Source organism: Rhinolophus sinicus, chromosome 3 (genome assembly GCF_057876585.1).
Source record: "Rhinolophus sinicus isolate RSI-liver-muscle chromosome 3, RSI-T2T, whole genome shotgun sequence".
Classification (NCBI taxonomy): domain Eukaryota; kingdom Metazoa; phylum Chordata; class Mammalia; order Chiroptera; family Rhinolophidae; genus Rhinolophus; species Rhinolophus sinicus.
Window position 1 is genome coordinate 125,304,461 of NC_142503.1, and position 17,740 is coordinate 125,322,200.

Here is a 17,740-nt window from a genome sequence, read left to right on the forward strand (position 1 = left end):
TTTAATAAGAAAAATTAAGATGACGAGAAACATTCAGATATAGATTGAAATTACACATTTTGATGACAAAGATTTCTTTCTCTCTCTCTCCCCTAGTTTTCTATAAGAACCAAGAAGCACAAAATTGATGATAATTAACATTTCATGGTCAAAATAATCATCGAACTGTGAAAGGGATAAATGGTAGTTGAATTCATCTATAAAAGAGAACATGCACAATAGAAAGAAAAGGGTATAACCAAAAACAAATATTTAAGAATGGCTAAGAAGTATAAGAATGATTTTGTAAAGACCAATAGCCAGAATGTAGTAAGGTTTGCCAAAACTGCTAAAGACACACAAAACCGGGGTTTGAAGTTATTTTTAGAGAAAATGAACATGTTGCTTCAGAGTAAAATTTTTACAACACATGACAAAGAAAAAGCTTTATCACTCAACTTTTATTTTATTTCCATCTTCTCTGTCAAGGATCGCAAAAATAATGTTTGTAGGAGGAAACTGAAGCACAAGAAATGTGAGATTGTAAGAAAGCAATTCTTTCCCTAAATGACTTTACATCTCTTGTCCCAGATGAATTATACTCCAAGTTATAAAAGAAACTTTCAAATAAAATTTCTGTATCATTGAACTATTTCTTGAGGCATTGTGAATAATCAGAAAGAAAATCACTAGAGAAAGAAAAAAATATTATGATTTCTTTTTAAATTAAAAATCAAAGGATTTTGTAAACTCTATAAAATTTGCAAGTTTAATGCAATTACAAACTCTGATCAATGGGAAATTAAAATATTATAACTGTAATTTCCTCAGAATTGAAGGGCATCTGTAGATCCAAATGGGAAAGGCAAAAGATAGGCAAATGAGGGAGATTTCAACATCTTTAACTCTGTGTTAATCTAAAAGTAGTTCATATTTCTCCAAAGGACACCATTTGTAAGTAAAACGGGATTACAGAAACAACATAAAAAGTTAGTTACTGCTTTAAAGAAAACACACGCATACTCACACACATACACACTCCACTGAATTAAAATAACGAGGTTTCCTTTCTTTTATTAGAAAATCACAAAATTCCCTTCTCTTCCTTTCCTGCACTACCTGTTGTGGATAGCTCCTGCTATCACCGGATGCTGTTCTTGCTGTGGGTTAATGTGGCTCACCATCTAGGCTGCAGAGGTCTTTATATTCTTATTTTTTTAACCTACCTGGTAGACTTTGACTTTCTGTTATTTATGTCTTTATAAAAGACCAAAAGGTTCTTCATTTTCTCATTCACAGATAACCCTAGTTGGCTTGACCTGCCAACATGCCAGATAAATAAATAAATATATATATATATATATACCCACACAAACATATATATGTATATATATTTGTATATATTCATATATATGTATACATACTTATATACGTATATATGTGTATATATAAACATATATATAAATAAATGCACATATACAGAAGATGCCAAAAAGATGTATACATGTTTTAAGAAATGAAAAAAACTATTAAAATTGCTATACTCAACATATACCAATAGAATACAAGTCACATTTGACTTCTGCTATTACAAAGGTGCTCAAAATGGTTACCATTGGCATAATTTTAATACAGTTTTTTTTCCTTTCTTAAAATATGTATACTCATACATTTTTTGGCACCCTCTGTATATCCATATATGTATGTAGATATATACAAAGTGTGATCAGAACATATGGTGAATGTCTAAATTTTTTTTAAAATGTATTACAGTAAAAGACACACTGCAATCAATCCCCCTTAAAATACTTGCCCTCCGTTCAAACACATTTATCCCATCGTTCTTGCCACTTTCTGAAGCCTTTCTGGAAGTCCTCTTTCATCAGTGTCTTTAGTTGCACTGTCATGGCTGCCTTGATGTCCTGAGTCGATTCAAAGTATTTACCTTTCATGGTCATTTTGACTTTGGGGAAGAGCCAGAAGTTACACGATGCCAGATCTGGTGAATAAGGTGGATGAGAATACACTGTAATGTTTTTATTTGACAGAAATTGCTGTAACAGAAATGATATGTGATACAAGTGTTGTCATGATGGAAGATGAAACCGTTAGCCCATTTCACAGGCCGCTGTCTAAGCATATTGTTTCTTAAACACTCTAATAAGTTCTTATAATATTCAGAGTTCACCATAGAGTTCCTGGGTACAAACTCAGCTTGCACAATTCCATCAAGGTCAAAACACAAATTAACATCACCATGTTGACCTCAACAGATCTTGATTGTTGTACTTTTTTCACACAAGGAGAACTGAGTGAATTCCACTGAGAACTCTGAACATTGGTCTCAGGATCATAACCACAGACCCAAGTTTCATCTCCCATGATGACATGCCATAAAAAGCTGAAACCTGAAGTGGGACAATCACACAACTCCAACGAAATTGACAAACACTGTTGCTTTTGTTCAACAGTCAAAACATGTAGAACAAATTTCCCACTCACTGGCCTCACGTTCAACTCTGTTGTTAAAAATGCTTTGAACAGAACCATAGGAGATGTTCATACATATCCTCAGAAATTTCCCTAATAGTCAAGCGCCTGTTTGATTGAATTGTTTTGCCTACTCTTTCAACATTTTCTTGGGTTTTTGATGTTGAAGTATGTTCCAATCTCTTCTTGTCCTCAACCGATTAACAACCATTATGAAATTGCTTGAACCACTTATAAATCATCGTCATGGTCACTGCAGCATCACCATAAACTAATTTTAACATTTCGTTTTTCTTTAGCACTTGTTTTGCAGTTTGAAACAAAAATTTCATGTTAATGCGTTGTTTCATGATTTATTGCACACTTTAAAGCACACCTTCTCTCAAGCGTAGCTCACACCTGACTGTACCAAACAGGTTGAAACTTGTCACACATTCTTACTAAGATTTGATGCACCACTTCCCATATTGAAGATCCTTGCCTTTCTGTTGGATGGCACTTGGCAGCAGTATTCACTGAATTTGTTGATCACACCTCATATGTGTGTATGTATATGTTTGTGTGTGTGTGTGTGTGTGTGTGTGTGTGTGTGTGTGTGTTTAACCCTGAATGCAATTTAAGTTCTCAGGCTGGGAGCCAGAAAACATAATGAGAGAGATATTAAAAGAACTGCTTGCCAATTTCCAAAGTAGGTAAATGTTATGCTTTCCTCCTCTCATGACCACATCAAAATTACAACTACAGAAAATCCATCACTGAGAATTGCCTGAAGTCTAGATGAATGGAAGATCTACAAATAAGGACATACAGATAAAGCCACCTCAAGACAGGAGGGGTGAAGATGCAGAACAGGCCAATCTTCCACCCATGTGTAGCTGTTAAAAATTTGGAGAGCTATCTCGGCTGTGGAGGTCCCCTCTGAGGATCGAGGGGTCCCAGGATCACACCAAGCTCCCCATCCCAAGATTCCAATGCCACGAAAGGAAGTCTCTACAACTTCTGGCTGTATAAACTAACTGAGATTGTGGCTAAGTGAGATGGAGGGCAGCTGAGTTCCAGACATTCCTCTTAAAGAACCCTTGCGCAGACTTACTCGCTGACAGATTCACTTCTTGAAGTTCCAGTACTGGGGCAGTAGTTTGAAAGGCACCACGGCCATATGGGTAAGAACTGTTGTCTGGCTTCAGGACGAGGGCTGGAGAAGCAGCTTTCCCCCAGACAGAAGTGCTGGCAGAAACCGTTGTTTCTTTGTTGAGTCCTCCCCAGTCCCTGCTTAAAGACATGAGCAGCCACCATGTCTGAATTTCCATCAACCTGCCTAATACGCTTTGCCCCACCCTGATGATTCCCTGAGAACCAACCCCACACTAGTTGATGGCCCACCCAAGCTGCTTCCAATGGCTTTTCCATACAAACAGCCTGTCTTAGCTCATGCTGCAACTGTCCTAAAATCTCTCAAAGGTTTACAAACCTCAAACAAGCATCATCTGCTTTGGCATGTCCTGTACCTCTGGCTGAGCAGCCCCAAACCCAGCACTTGTGATAGCCAGCCCTGGTTCATGGCTTGGTCTATCAAGGCACTTCCAAGACCAGTAGGGGTGGTGGCCATCTATAGATTGCTTTGTGGCTCATGCCAGCTGGCCTTGGGCAGAGCACAGTCTGCTGCTGAACTTAGCCTGCAGCAGGGTCCCTCCCAGGAAACTCAAAAGCCAGCACACCTTGTGGCGGGCTTCAGACTGAGCTGGAGCATTACCCATCTGCCTCTGTGGATGACACACCCAAAGGGCAGACTGGGCAAGCAGAAGAGCCCTGATAAAGCAGATCCTGCTCCAATATTTAAAAATAAAATAAAAATAACTGTTCAGGAGGCATCTGAAGATAGCTGTTGGAATGCAGGAGAAACAATGCTTATAGATATAGATTTTAAGAATCACCTACATCAAGTAATAACTAAAGAATGAGAAGAGATACATTATTGAGGGAATTGTGTAGAGGACAACCAAAGGGCCAACACTGAATTTTCGAAAATTCCAATATGTCCTGGGTTTGGAACCTTACTACAGTTCAGCTGTTAGACCTTTCCACAGGTCTCTACTAGCTTCCTGTGTACCTCATTTCCTTCTCTCTTTGAAGAAGCTCCCACAGACTCAGTCTTTTCCACTTGGTAGTCTCCACTACCATTCCAGCTCTTAGGATTCTCTTCATGTCAGCTGTAGAGTACATTCCCCAACTTTTCTGACTTCCATTGAACATAAATTTATAGGCTCTTTATCTTTTCTCCTCAGGGTCTTTCTGGTAACCATTATAGTAAACCACAAACATATACAGAAATACACACAATTGTACATGTGCACTTATGCATATATGAGGCACATTAAAAAAGTAATAAGAAACATAAGCTATTAAATGTAATAATTGTTAATCTCTAATTCAAAAGATGGGGACACACAGGTCTTTGATTAGTTGCATTTAGTCCTATGCTTTTATTTCCTGGAGATGAGAGGCATTATACCTTTCTTCTTACCTCATCCATTATCTTAACCCTTCTTTAGGAGATACCATTTGAGAAGTTCTTTTAGCACAGTATTTTGCAAACTCTTTTATCCATGACCCCCAGTAAGAACTACATTTTACATCATTGCTTAGTAAACACATAGCTGAGTGGGTATGTGTGTATGTTTGAAATAATTCCTATCCTTACTGCAGCAAATGATATTATTTTCTAGTCTGCTTTTTAACTACCTATAAAACTAATCTCATGGCTACCTAATAAACCCAGAGTAGACCCATGTTTTTAAAAATTCTGAGCCAGAGACTGCAATCCTGCTTGAAGATAAAATACATGGAGAATGATAGTAGTTCCTTTTGTCACAAGAGGATATTTTGCATTTCCCTGGACCTCCTGGCAGACCTCATCTACAAGTCTTCTGCCCTGCTTAGCATTTTCCCATATTCACTCATACTTTCAGCATTTTCCTATATTTACTCATACTGTGTCTATGGGGAAAAAGTTGAAACTATGGCAAGAGATATTCTTAATTACAAGGGCACAGGATGAAGCCACAGGGTAATATAGCACTTCATTCATATCTTTTCTCAAATGCCACTTTCTCTTTGAGGTCTTCTGTGGCCACTATCTAATATCCAAACCTCTGTAATGCATACATCTTCTTCCCCTTGAATACTTATTTTTTCCTTCACAATTGACACTAATATTCTATATATTTACAAGGCTGATTTATTATCTGTCTCTGCTGTAATATTAATTCTAGAGGGACAGATATGAAGAACAAGACTGTTTTGTGTTTTTTGGAGAAAAATTTACCAGCAGAGGAACAGCAAAGCAAACAATTCGTCCACGCTCTCATTATCCCGGGAAAAGTGTGCGTAGGCCAGGTGTGGCTGGACGGCACGGCTTATAGCAGACACTCAGCAGAGAGGAATCCTTATCACACACAATGCTCCGCACACATACAGGGACAAAGAGAGGAAATAGCTTTGTATGTAACAATGGGAACTTCTGGTCAAGAACTTTCTCGTAAGACCTATGAGAAGTAATTGAAGATTTTAAGGGAAAAGACATGATCTGACTTGCCTTTTAGAAAGTGTACTTGATTACAGTGTGGGGAAGTTGGTCAGACTAGCTAATATTATCAGTTCCTCTTGTCACTCTTTCTATCTTCTGAGAAATTGGCTACGGCCCTCTCTAGGTTAAGGAATTTGACTGGTCAAGACCTCAATAAATCTTAGGTAGTTCAGGGAGACACTTGGCTCCATTAGCTGTAAGGAATAAGAGCTTGATTGTTGCCTGATGCAGTTATTATGTGCAAGGTTGAGAGAACAGAAATTCCATATGATTTTTTCCACTTTATTCCAATTTTTTAAATTATAGTAGACAAATCAGGTAAAACTTTTCCCCTTGTAACTCTAAGGAGTCTAATGAAAAATGTTTGCTAGCTGATATAATTTGCTTTTTACTAGATTGTAATAAAATATGATTCCTTCCTACAAGAACTCTAACATATGAAAACGCAGTAAAATCTTTTCCTTTTCTTATATGGATTAGGAATTTTATTTGAATCTTGGATTTCCTGCATCATTTCACTTCTAGATCAGCACTTTCAACAGAGATATAATATGAGACACAAGTACATATGTAATTTAAAATTTTCACATAGTATATAAAAATAAACCAGTGAAATAATATATTTTATACACCCTAATATATCTAAAGTAGTACCATTTCAACATGTAATGAGTATAATTATTAAATGACATATTTTATATAATTTTTCCTGTAACAGTCTTAAAAATCCAATGTGTATTTTATACTTATAGTACACTTCAGTTTAGAGTAGCAATGTCTTAAGTTCTGAATAGCCTCATGTGGCTAGTGGTTACCACATTAGAGTGTTTCTAGATCATTTTTGAGAGAAAACAATGATAAAATGAGGGCAGAGAAGGAATGTTTACTGAGTACGTACTGCCAACCAACTGTACCTGTAATTTTACACTGTTTAAAACTTATTCCTCACAAAAACATAAGATAGCTCTTAATATCTGCACATTTCAATTGGAAAAAAAAAGCCACTCAGAGATTTTACAAACTTGTCAAAAATCAGACAGCTAATAAGTTTATCTGGTTCTTTTCAGCCCTCTTCCTCAAAGCAGGTGTCTGTACTAAATTTTTCATTATTAATATTGCTTAATAGCAAATATTACCAAATGTCTGAATTAAGGTAGAGAAAAATGAAATTGCATTCATTTTCTTTATTATTTCAAAGGACACGCATACGTTACCATTATATCACTAAAAATGTAATTTTGGACCCACTGATTTGTATATTTCAAGACATGTTTTCCACATAAATAATAAATTTAGAATCTCTAAAATGATATCTAAAGCTGGTGCCTGTCAGCTTCTGTCACTTATCAAATCAGTCTTTTTACACACTGTGAATTTCTTGGTCTTGGTTGTGAAGGGCATGTGAATATGAAAGTGTCAAGGTCTGACATGACTGAAGAAAATATGTTTGTTCTGATTTGCTGTGCATGAAAAATACTAATCCCAAAACATGTAGGCCTATATTTACAAGCCATTGCAAATTGATGCTCTGCATATTTTGGTCACAGCTAATTCTGACATAGTTGAATGTGAAATTGGCCATGCAGTATTAGGAAGACTAAAAAAAATAATTGTTGTACTTATTTTGTTGTTTGAATTCGATACATACTACTAGTTGTAGAATTATTTTGTATTGATAACCTGCTACTGATTAAAAAAAAACAGTTTTTAGGAGTTCATAAACTGTTTTATGCTCTAATTGAGAGACAAAAAAAAATATTTCAAAAGTATAAAATCTCAGATACTATTAGTATAAAAGAATATAGAAAAGAAGCTATTTTGAAGTAGGGATTGATTTAGTCCTACAGAAAAATGACACATGCATCATAACAGACAGGTAAAGATAATTTCATAAAAAAATATTCTTCAAATAAGAAAAAAATTATAAAGTTTTATCTATCTATGAGTCAGGAAAACTGAAATGCAGTATATACATTAGATAAGAAATTAAACACCAAATCAAAAGATCTTTACTTTGACTAGTGGATAATTCATACACTTTTATTGATGGACTGGAGGTTCACTTTTTCTTGAAAACACTACTGATTTTCTTTGGCTTCTTTTTAAAATTTGATTTAAATATTTTTGATGTGCTGAGATAAAGTTACCTGTAAAACATCATGGTTCATTGGTTAAGAATCCAGGATTTGATCTGAAGACCTGGAGTTGAGATGGTTATTCGTTGTATATCAGTTTTTGTCATGAAAAATAAGACAATACAGATTTTGACATTCCTAAAAATGTTTGTTTTGTATAAAATCAGTGACTTTTCATATCAAATCTTAACTGAACTCCAGTGTAGAAAATAATTAAGAGATGAAAGTGTTAACTTTAGTATAACCATACTTCGTAAGTTTAAATTTAAAATAGATAATTAACACAAAGTAATTAAACAAGAACAATGATAGTATTTTCATGAATCTTTAAATTACAGTTTGGAGTCATACTAGCTTCAACTTCAATGTTTAATTAATGTCTAAATTTTCTTTTGATTTACATTTAGCAGAAAATCCTGACTCACATAGAAAATTCATTTCTAAATGTAATAGATTTGAATGGCATGCCTTGCAATCTCATGACACACTTGATCATGACTGATCCACAAAGATGAAAAGAGATTCATATGAAACTATTTCAGAGTTGAATTATTACAGGTTATAGCACAGTAGTGGTTAAGAGCAAAATGTTTGAAGTCGGAAAGACCTGGGGCTAGAGTTCTGCCCCTGGCCTTTAATTACTATTTGACCTTGACCTCTTTAAACTTTTCCCTTGAGATATAAATTAGAAATACTAAATCATACCTACCTTATAGGATATTAAGTGAGATAATATTTACAAATGGTTTAGCTTAAAGTATGGCTTGTTGATTTTGAATGAGTGTGGATAAATGGGCTGTTAAATTTAAATCTTTATAATGAAATATTCTGTTGTGTCATTTCTAAAAATTTGGATAACATGATAATTTTGTTACATTTTCACTTAAAATCTCAAAATATATTTCTTCTTTCTGTGTCAAGTGATTTACAAAGCAATAAATACCCTTATGATCACCTACACTACAAAAATGAACAAATGGGAAACTCTAAACTATTTTTTATTGTCCAGTTGAATTGTAAATATTTCATGTATGTCCCCTATAAAGTAATTAGTCAAGTACCTTGTATGAACATTCTTATATTCCTCTTTTAACTTTATTTTCAGACAATCTACTAATTGTATTTCCCTAGCTGCTTGCTAATCTAATTGTTCTAATATAATAGAATGTCATTTAATAAGTGCATTTTCAGCATCAGATTCAAATAGTGTTTGTGTACAGTTTTGATAACACTAAGCTGTTTCACTTACCCTGAATTTGAAAGCCTTATTTCTATGTTCATTTTGTTTTGTTTCAAATGCTGTTGTAACTTGGCAGAGATTGTAGAACTCTTTTCAAAATTTCACTGTATAAACACACTGAGGATTTGAGTAATTCTTATTGCCATGAAAATGATCCCCAACAAAAATAACTTTAACTTTCTTTCTTATTTTCTTATCTTTAAAATTCCAGTGCTTTTGTAGAAGGATTTCTAGCATAATGTTTTATTTATGTTTTTATTAATGTGGATGACATCAGTTGAATCATCTAATTAATACATGTTATTTTATCTTAAAGCATGCTCATCACTAGACTCTTTCCAAACTTTTTGTTTATCAATAATTTTAGTTTTAAGAATAATTTTAATACATTTGAAAAATAATGGAAATGTAAGTTATGCAAGGATACAAAGCTTATAATAACACTATCATAAACAGTCACAGAAGAATCCAAAATTTAAAATAAGTGCTAAGACTACTTTAAAACTATGTACATTAGTCAGAGTTCTCCAGCGGTATGGAACCAATAGGATGATTTAGAGATATAGTTAGCGAGAGAGATGATAGAGAGATAAGAATTGACTCACATGATTATGGAAAGTGACTATTCCCAATATCTGTAGGGTGAGTTGGAAAGCTTGAGACCCAAGAGAGCTGATTCCAAGTCCTGGTTCCAAGGCAGACAGTCTACAGACCAGGAAAGAGCCAATGTTTCAGTTTGAGTCAGGCCTTCAACTGATTGACTGAGACCCATTCACATTATGGAGGGTGATCTGCTTTACTCAGTCTGTCCACTTAGATGTAATCTCATCCCAAATTACCCTCACAGAAAACACAGAATGATTTTTGATCAAATAACTGGGCACCCTGTGGCCGTCAAGTTGACATGTAAAATTAATCATCGCACCGTGTTATACACAGAATTTGTTATATTATTTGCCAGTCCACAACAAAATATTACCCTATCATTTCAGACTGCACCAGTAGACATGACTGAGCCTCACCGGGCATTAGATTGAGCGCAAAAACATATGCACATGCTGTAACAGTATTCTCTCTTTCACAATTTACAATTCTTGGCATGCAGAGGTCTGAATCTTTTTGGTACCAGTGCAGCATTAAATTATGTTGTAATGATTCGATGAAAAGTTTCAAATATATGCATAGAGATGACAGAACAAGCTTTTTCTGATGTACAAGTATGTAAAAAGTGAGTTAACCTGGCAAACCAAGTTAACTGATGGTCTCTGATGTTTTAAATTCAGCATATAACATTCTTCATATTTTGTGCCGCTTTACTTCATAGTTAATTATCTATTAAATTTTTACTAACTTTTACAGAATCTGAGTCCTCTTTGTACTAACCCCTAGCAGCTACTTTGCTCATATTTATGGGTCACAGATCATTACTTGAGATAGTACTTTGAAATTCAACTGTCTTAAATTCATTGTAAAATATCCATTAAACCATCTGGAAAGGAAGAATTTCTCATCTAATAAAAACGAACAAGCATCTTCTAGATTCTGGTAGAAATTTAAAAAATTAAAAATCAGTGCCTGTCTAGAATCTTCTCCTTTATATCTATTTCCTATTTTCCCTCCAGCAACTGGGTTTCTGGGTGTATTTGGCAAAATCATTGTGCCAATTTGGCTGTTAATGTGGGAGCCCTCTTTGCCCATTAATTTTCCAGCTGCATACGCTATATTGGCAAGCAAACTGCCTCAAGACGTGTGCATTTTGCAGATTTAGTGTCCTTCAAAAGCCCATCAACAAAAGCATTTTTTTTGGTCTCAGACCCTTTCAGAAATCTTAGAACACAAATCATATTCTTGTCTGCCCACCATATTTTTGGCCTTTGATTCCTATCTACAACCTGAGTAAAATTCAATCAGATCTCCAACCTAGGTCTCATTGCATTTTACTTAGAAACAAATCATTTTTTGACATCTAAATCCAAAGCAAAAATCCTTAATCCCTGGGCACCTTGAATATGTATGCGAAATTTTATATGTGTGTACCGTACACGCATACACATTTTCCTGGGTAGAAAGTCTGTACCTTTCACTGAGTTTTAACTATACAGTATTCCTTATCTCAAATAAAGTCACTGAACCATTAGAAAAAAACAAGTTTCACCAATTTTCTTAATAGTAGGGTTCTCCAGAAAAATAGAATACACATACACATACACACACGGAGTGAGCGAGATTTTAAGCAGTTGATTCACACAACTGTGGGAGTTAGCAAGTTTGAAATTCGCAGGGCAGGCTGGCAGGATGCAAATTCTGGCAGGAGCTCATGTTACATTCTTGAGTCCAAATACAATCTGGAAGCAGAATTCCTTTCTTATTTGGGCTCCTCAGTTTTTTCTCTTATGGTCTTCAAATGATTAGATAAGGCCCACCCACATTAGAAAGAGTGGTCTGCTTGACTTAAGCGCTACCATTTTAAATGTTATGTGGTACATGTATATAATGGAATATTACTCAGCCATAAAAGAGAATGAAATTTCACCATTTGTGACAACATAGATGAACCTGGAGGGTATTATCCTACGTGAACTAAGTCAAACAGAGCAAGATAAATGCCATATGACCTCACTTATACGTGGGATCTAAAGAACAAAATAAAAGAACAAACAAAACATAAACAAACTCACAGATACAGAGAACAAACTCATGGTTGCCATATGGGAGGGGGTTGAAGGGTGTGTGGAAAAGGTGAAGGGATTAAGACGTACAAATTGGTAGTTATGAAATAGTCAATGGGATGTAAAGCACAGCATAAGGAATAGTCAATAATACTGTAATAACTATGTATAGTGCCAGGTGGGTATTAGACTAATCTGAGGATCACTTCTTAAATTATATAAATGTCTAACCACTATGCAGTACACTGGAAACTAATATAAAGTAATACTGAATTGTCAACTGTAATTGAAAATAAATAAATCAAAGAAGTAATAAAAATATTAATGACATATTTTTAAAAAATGCCTTCACAATAACATCTAGATGGGTATTTGCTCGAAATTGGGTACCATGGTCTAGCCATGGTACATTTAAAATTAGCCATCACACCTTCTATGCCGAAGGGCATCTTTCCAGGCACTCTCTTTTGATAATAGTACCCCGACTCATGATAAACATTCAATAAATGCTAGCTTTGTTATTTATACATTTCAGCCCACTTTTTGGCTTCAGATCTGAGAGGGGCCACCTACCATATCTTAGCTAAAAGTAGAATGGATTACAATCTCTTTATCCTAACTGTCCTCCAAAAGCTTGGCAGAATCTCTTTATCTTTGTGCAAGAAGGATATCATGTAACTGTAAAACTAGGGTCCCAACATTCAGACGTAAAGTCAATAAGCCCAAGTAGTTAAGTTAAAGAATGAGTAGATGGGGGAAAAACCCACAACACTGCCTATAATGGAAAAAGAGCAGCATAAAACAATAAGAGAATTTAGACTTAAATCTTTGCCTTTGCTCTCCAAGTTACTAATTGTTTTGCTTCCTAAAATAGGACAAAGTCATAGAATCTTCAAGACCCAGTTTCCAAAAAATTATGCTGCCTAAATTTAAACTGGCTAATCACTGCTGTTTAGCAATTGTGTCTTTAATTTATTGTTCATTCCCTACGAAAATAATTATTAGAGTAAGGAGGGAGATTGGAAAGGATGGAGATAATACTTGAAAACATTTTTCCTTAAGATGAAAATATACTACTTTGGAGGACCTGCACTCAACTATAAGAGCTGTTTCAAACCTTTTCCATGCTTTTCAATCTTTTCTTGGCCACTCTCCTCTCCCATTTCTTGCCTCCTGAAAGATCACCACACAGCCTTCAAATCAAAACTATTATCTTTATTCTACCTCAACTTAGCTCTTTCTTGACACACATTTTTTTTTTTTTTAATCTCCTCTTATCCCTCAGGAAAAAGTTCTCCTCTTTGCTTATTAAAGCTAACCCCAGTGAATGAACTTTGTCTTTCCTTTTCCTCTCCCCCTATAAGACCTGAGTCCTTCAACATGTGATCTGAGGACACCAGCATCTGAAACACCTTTTGCTCATTCAAAGTTCTCTTGTTTGGTCTCTACTTTGGTATTACTGAATCCGGATTTCTGGAATGAGGCCCAAGAATCTGCATTTTAAATCAAACTCTCCAAGTACTTCTTATGCGTACCAGTTTGAAACACTACTCTTGACATTCTTCATCAATAACTGTCTCTTACACTATGTAACAGATTCAGTAACTTCCTTTTAACAGGCTCTAAAATTTGGCTCCCATTCCTCAATATCGTCTATACATTTCACTCAAAGGTCACTTATAATGCCCTAAATGGGCACTAAAATTTCCTTTTCTTAGGCACTATTCTTCCTGACCTCTCTGAAGTATAAAATAGTGACATCATAAAGCATTTACTGAAATTTCAGTTTATGCACACTTGGCCAAAGAGAAAGGAAAGGAAATGATAATGTAAGCTGGTGATTTATGTGCTATTCCAGTCAGTGAACCTCTGCTCCAAAACAGGCATTGGATGGGATACTTGAACTTGTCGTCATCTTAGTAAGTCTCTCATAGTGTGAGCTACTTGTTTACTGAGTGTGAGCCCAGTGTTGAAAATTCTGTGTTCTACATTCAACACGGTCCCTACATTAAATTCAACTATGTCTTATGGTGCTGGAGAGGGAGGGAGCAAGGGAGGAAGGGAGAGAAGAACTACACCAATTTGAGGAAGAAAGAAAAAACTTATGCTGAATTTTTATAGGAAAACCGTGTGTCAATGTAACTACTATAACACCTTTATGATGAATTTTGCAAAATAGTTTTGACTTTACAATATTTTCAACGTTTGTCATGAATTCAGAATCTAACCCATAAATAAGGTGAAAATTCTCTGTATAATTATCTGTGCTATTTATTAAACCACTTCAGCCTCAACAATGTATTCTCATCTGGTTTTTCTCTCATATTTCACTGTTCCTTCTTGGGTCTCCCTAACTGGTTCCTTTCCCAAAAAATGAAGGGACTTTTAGCCCCTTCCTTCTTCCTCCTGCTTTACGTTCTCTGGATTCTCCCACTAATGAGTCCCAATTGTAGAACTGGACCCTTGTTTAGTTTCTGAATTAAGTCCAGCCAAGGGCAGAAGTCTCCCAGTAGCACCAACTCTACCATTTATTATATTTGAAAGTGAGTCGTAGTGCCCAGTAATGGAACCCAGTGGCCCAGTCACAACCCAGTCAAGATCCTGTGTTGCTCCCCTAGTGCTCTTTCCTTGTTGCCTTTCAGATCCATTACTTCAGTATTTGGGGACAAATTGCCAGTGCCTATCAGATACTGAAAGTCACAGGAAGTCCCTGTTCCCTCCTATACTGACCCAGTACACACGTAAAGGTTTCTGCTTTGACTTCCCACTCAGTAGGCTAACTTGTTGGCCTCTGCTCTTAGACACTATCAGCTTTTCTAATTTTAAGTGCTATCAAATAGTGAAGCTGAAGAACTGACGAAGTAGCTGATGAGATAAATCAAACCTAGAGACAGAGTTCTGGTGGATCCAGGGGAGACTCTGGGAGCTGAAAAGAAATAGGGGGACAAGGAAACTCTTATCTTGAAAGAGTTTAGCCTTTCAGGCACTTTTCATTTCATAACTACTATGCAATATTAGACTGAACTTTAATAGTAACTTTTAAAATTTATGACATGTTCTGACTTTTATTCAGAAAAGCACACATATTTCTGTTTGGAAATGTCAAAGAATCACTATGAAATTAGTTCTAATCAGATCCTTGTCATTAGTGAGGTGTGAATTTAGCAGCACTCAGAGGATATGGCTTTAGGAACATAAATGTTAACCTATCATGCTAAAAGATCATTAAAACTCTATTTTATAAGCCTAATTGATGGTATCTATATTAACCAAAATATATTTGCAAAGGAAATTCTTAAGAAATATATCTTTATTTCCATTAGATGAAAATGTGTGCATGTCTCCATTCATACATAAGCAGATAAAATTATAGAATATTTCATAGTTGGAAAGAACTTAATTATGAAGTCCAGCAGTTTCATTTTATAGAAGAAAGTACCTAGAGAGGGCAGACTAAATAACATGTTTAACATCTACTGTGTTTCCGGGAAAATAAGACCTAGCTGGACAATCAGCTCTAATGCATCTTTTGGAGCAAAAATTAATATAAGACCCGATATTATATTATAATTATATTATATAAGACCGGGTCTTATAGCAAAATAAGACCGGGTCTTATATTAATTTTTGTTCCAAAAGCCGCATTAGATCTGATTGTCCGACTAGGTCTTATTTTTGGGGAAACACGGTAGTTACTGGCATTACCAACTCTAGAGTTCTTCTCCAATGCTATTGCATTTGTGCAACAACTATCTATTGAACTTTTTTGTGTACTGGAAAAATGATATGGAATGATACTGCTCTCAAAAAGCCAACAGTACAAAGGAAAAACTACATGCAAATAGAGTAACCCAAATATTAACTGCTTCGGCCTTGTGGAACCACACTTCCCTTAATATTTAAATGAATTCACTTAAGCTCCTACCATGTATATGTTGGAAACCATACTCTTCTTTCCCAACTGTTGTCTTCTCTGGAGGTTCATATCTTTCCTACTGACTTTTTGCTCCAATTTCCTGTTTTTGATGAATATTCACACTTATGTTTCATCTTTTGTGAACAAATTACTAATTTATCTCAGATTTCCCAACACACTCATAAATGCAAAATCTTAATATTTAACTGAGTTTTCTAAAAAGTTGGGTATAATGAATAGGTATTAAATCAGAACTGTAGATCTTAGGATCTTTTGGTTGTAATTAATAAAAGAAAAATAAAACTCAAACAGTACTAAATCATTCATTCAGTAAACAGTTACTGGTCTAGGCATTGGGGAATTAGCGATAAAAATGTCAAAAATCCCTGATGTCAGGGAGATAAGTGTTTCTTGAGGGAGACAGATAATAAGCAAGTAAGTAAATAAAGATGTGTGTGCAGTGACCATACTGCAAGGAAGGGTACAAGGTATAGCTCACCTGTCAGATAAGGGTATCAAATAAAAACTGTAGAAAGGGTGGCATTAAAGAGAAACCCGAAGGAACTGGGAATGAGACATGTGGACATCTGAAAGAAGGGAGTTCTAGGTAGAGGGAACAGCAAATACACAGATGCTAAACTTGGCATGTTGAAGAAAAGCAAAGAAGCTAGTGTGTCTTGGGCAGAGGACAAAGCAGAAAAGTAGTAAGTAAGGTCTGGACGATAACTGGGATCCATATCACAGAGAGTTTTCTAGGCCAATGTAAGGACTTGGACTTTTATTCATAGCGGAAGTTTATAACAGTAGACTGGCATGGTCTGACTCACATTTACAGAGAATCGTTATGTTTACAGAACAGAGAATAGGATGGCAAGAGTAGAAGCAGAGAAGTATTTGGGAGCCAATGGTTATAATCCAGGAGAAAAATGATGTGTTTTAGATCAGGTGGTAGTAATGGAAAACAGGAGAAACGGTGAGATTCTGGACATATTTTGAAGGAAAAGCTGGTAAGATTTGCTCATGGATTGGATGTGGGTTGTGAGAGAACTGGGAAGATAGACGTGCCATTTAATGAAATTAGTACGATTATAGGAGAAGTCTACTTGGAAGGGGGGGTGAATCAAGAGTTTGGTTTTATTCAATTAATGAGATTTATTGGGTCAACTAACTAGAAAGACTAGAAATTTGGCAGGCTTGAAGATCAACTTATAAGTCACATGATATTAATGACTCAATGAAGTCATCAAAGACTCCTCTTTTTCCTTCCATTTTTTCATCTCTGTTATTCACAGAGTCTTCCTAACGATGCCCCCCCCCCCCCAATGTGGTCAAAGGATAACTGCAATCAGAAATCAGATCTATATGTTTTCACACGCAGTAGGACAGTCAGGACAATTCTCACAACCAAAGACAAAATGTCTTGAACCTCTGCTGAATGGATCTTTCCTAAACCAACCCCTGTGCCTCAGAAAATGTCAGGAAAGTGTTGAGTGGATTAAGCCTAGATTACTTTCAAACTAATCACCGTCTAAATGGTATTATGGGATTACCTCAGAGTTTAGACCAATTTGCTATCACTGTTGGAGGAGGAGGAAATGTTAATCCCACCTAAACCAAATGGTTGCTACATAATCGGAGAAGAGTGAAAGAGATGTTGTAAAGACAGGTGTAGTGCCCACGACAAATGCATATAAGAGCACAGGACTTAAAATTAAATACTGGATG

General features: G+C 35.6%; 1 long non-coding RNA gene across 14 annotated transcripts in view; it reads right to left on the reverse strand.

The window, feature by feature from the left end:
• LOC109455360 (uncharacterized) overlaps positions 1-17,740 on the reverse strand; it is a 630,897-nt gene that overhangs the window by 584,674 nt on the left and 28,483 nt on the right. The window contains exons 4-5 of one of the 14 annotated variants that reach the window (XR_016020790.1): positions 10,036-10,135; positions 10-1,978 (exon numbers count right to left, since the gene is read on the reverse strand). The exons of 12 other annotated variants lie outside the window; for them this stretch is intronic. This is a non-coding gene — a long non-coding RNA (uncharacterized LOC109455360). Of the gene's footprint in view, positions 1-9; positions 1,979-10,035; positions 10,136-17,740 lie in introns of those variants that run through there. One more of the 14 variants, XR_016020787.1, reaches the window with a different exon arrangement.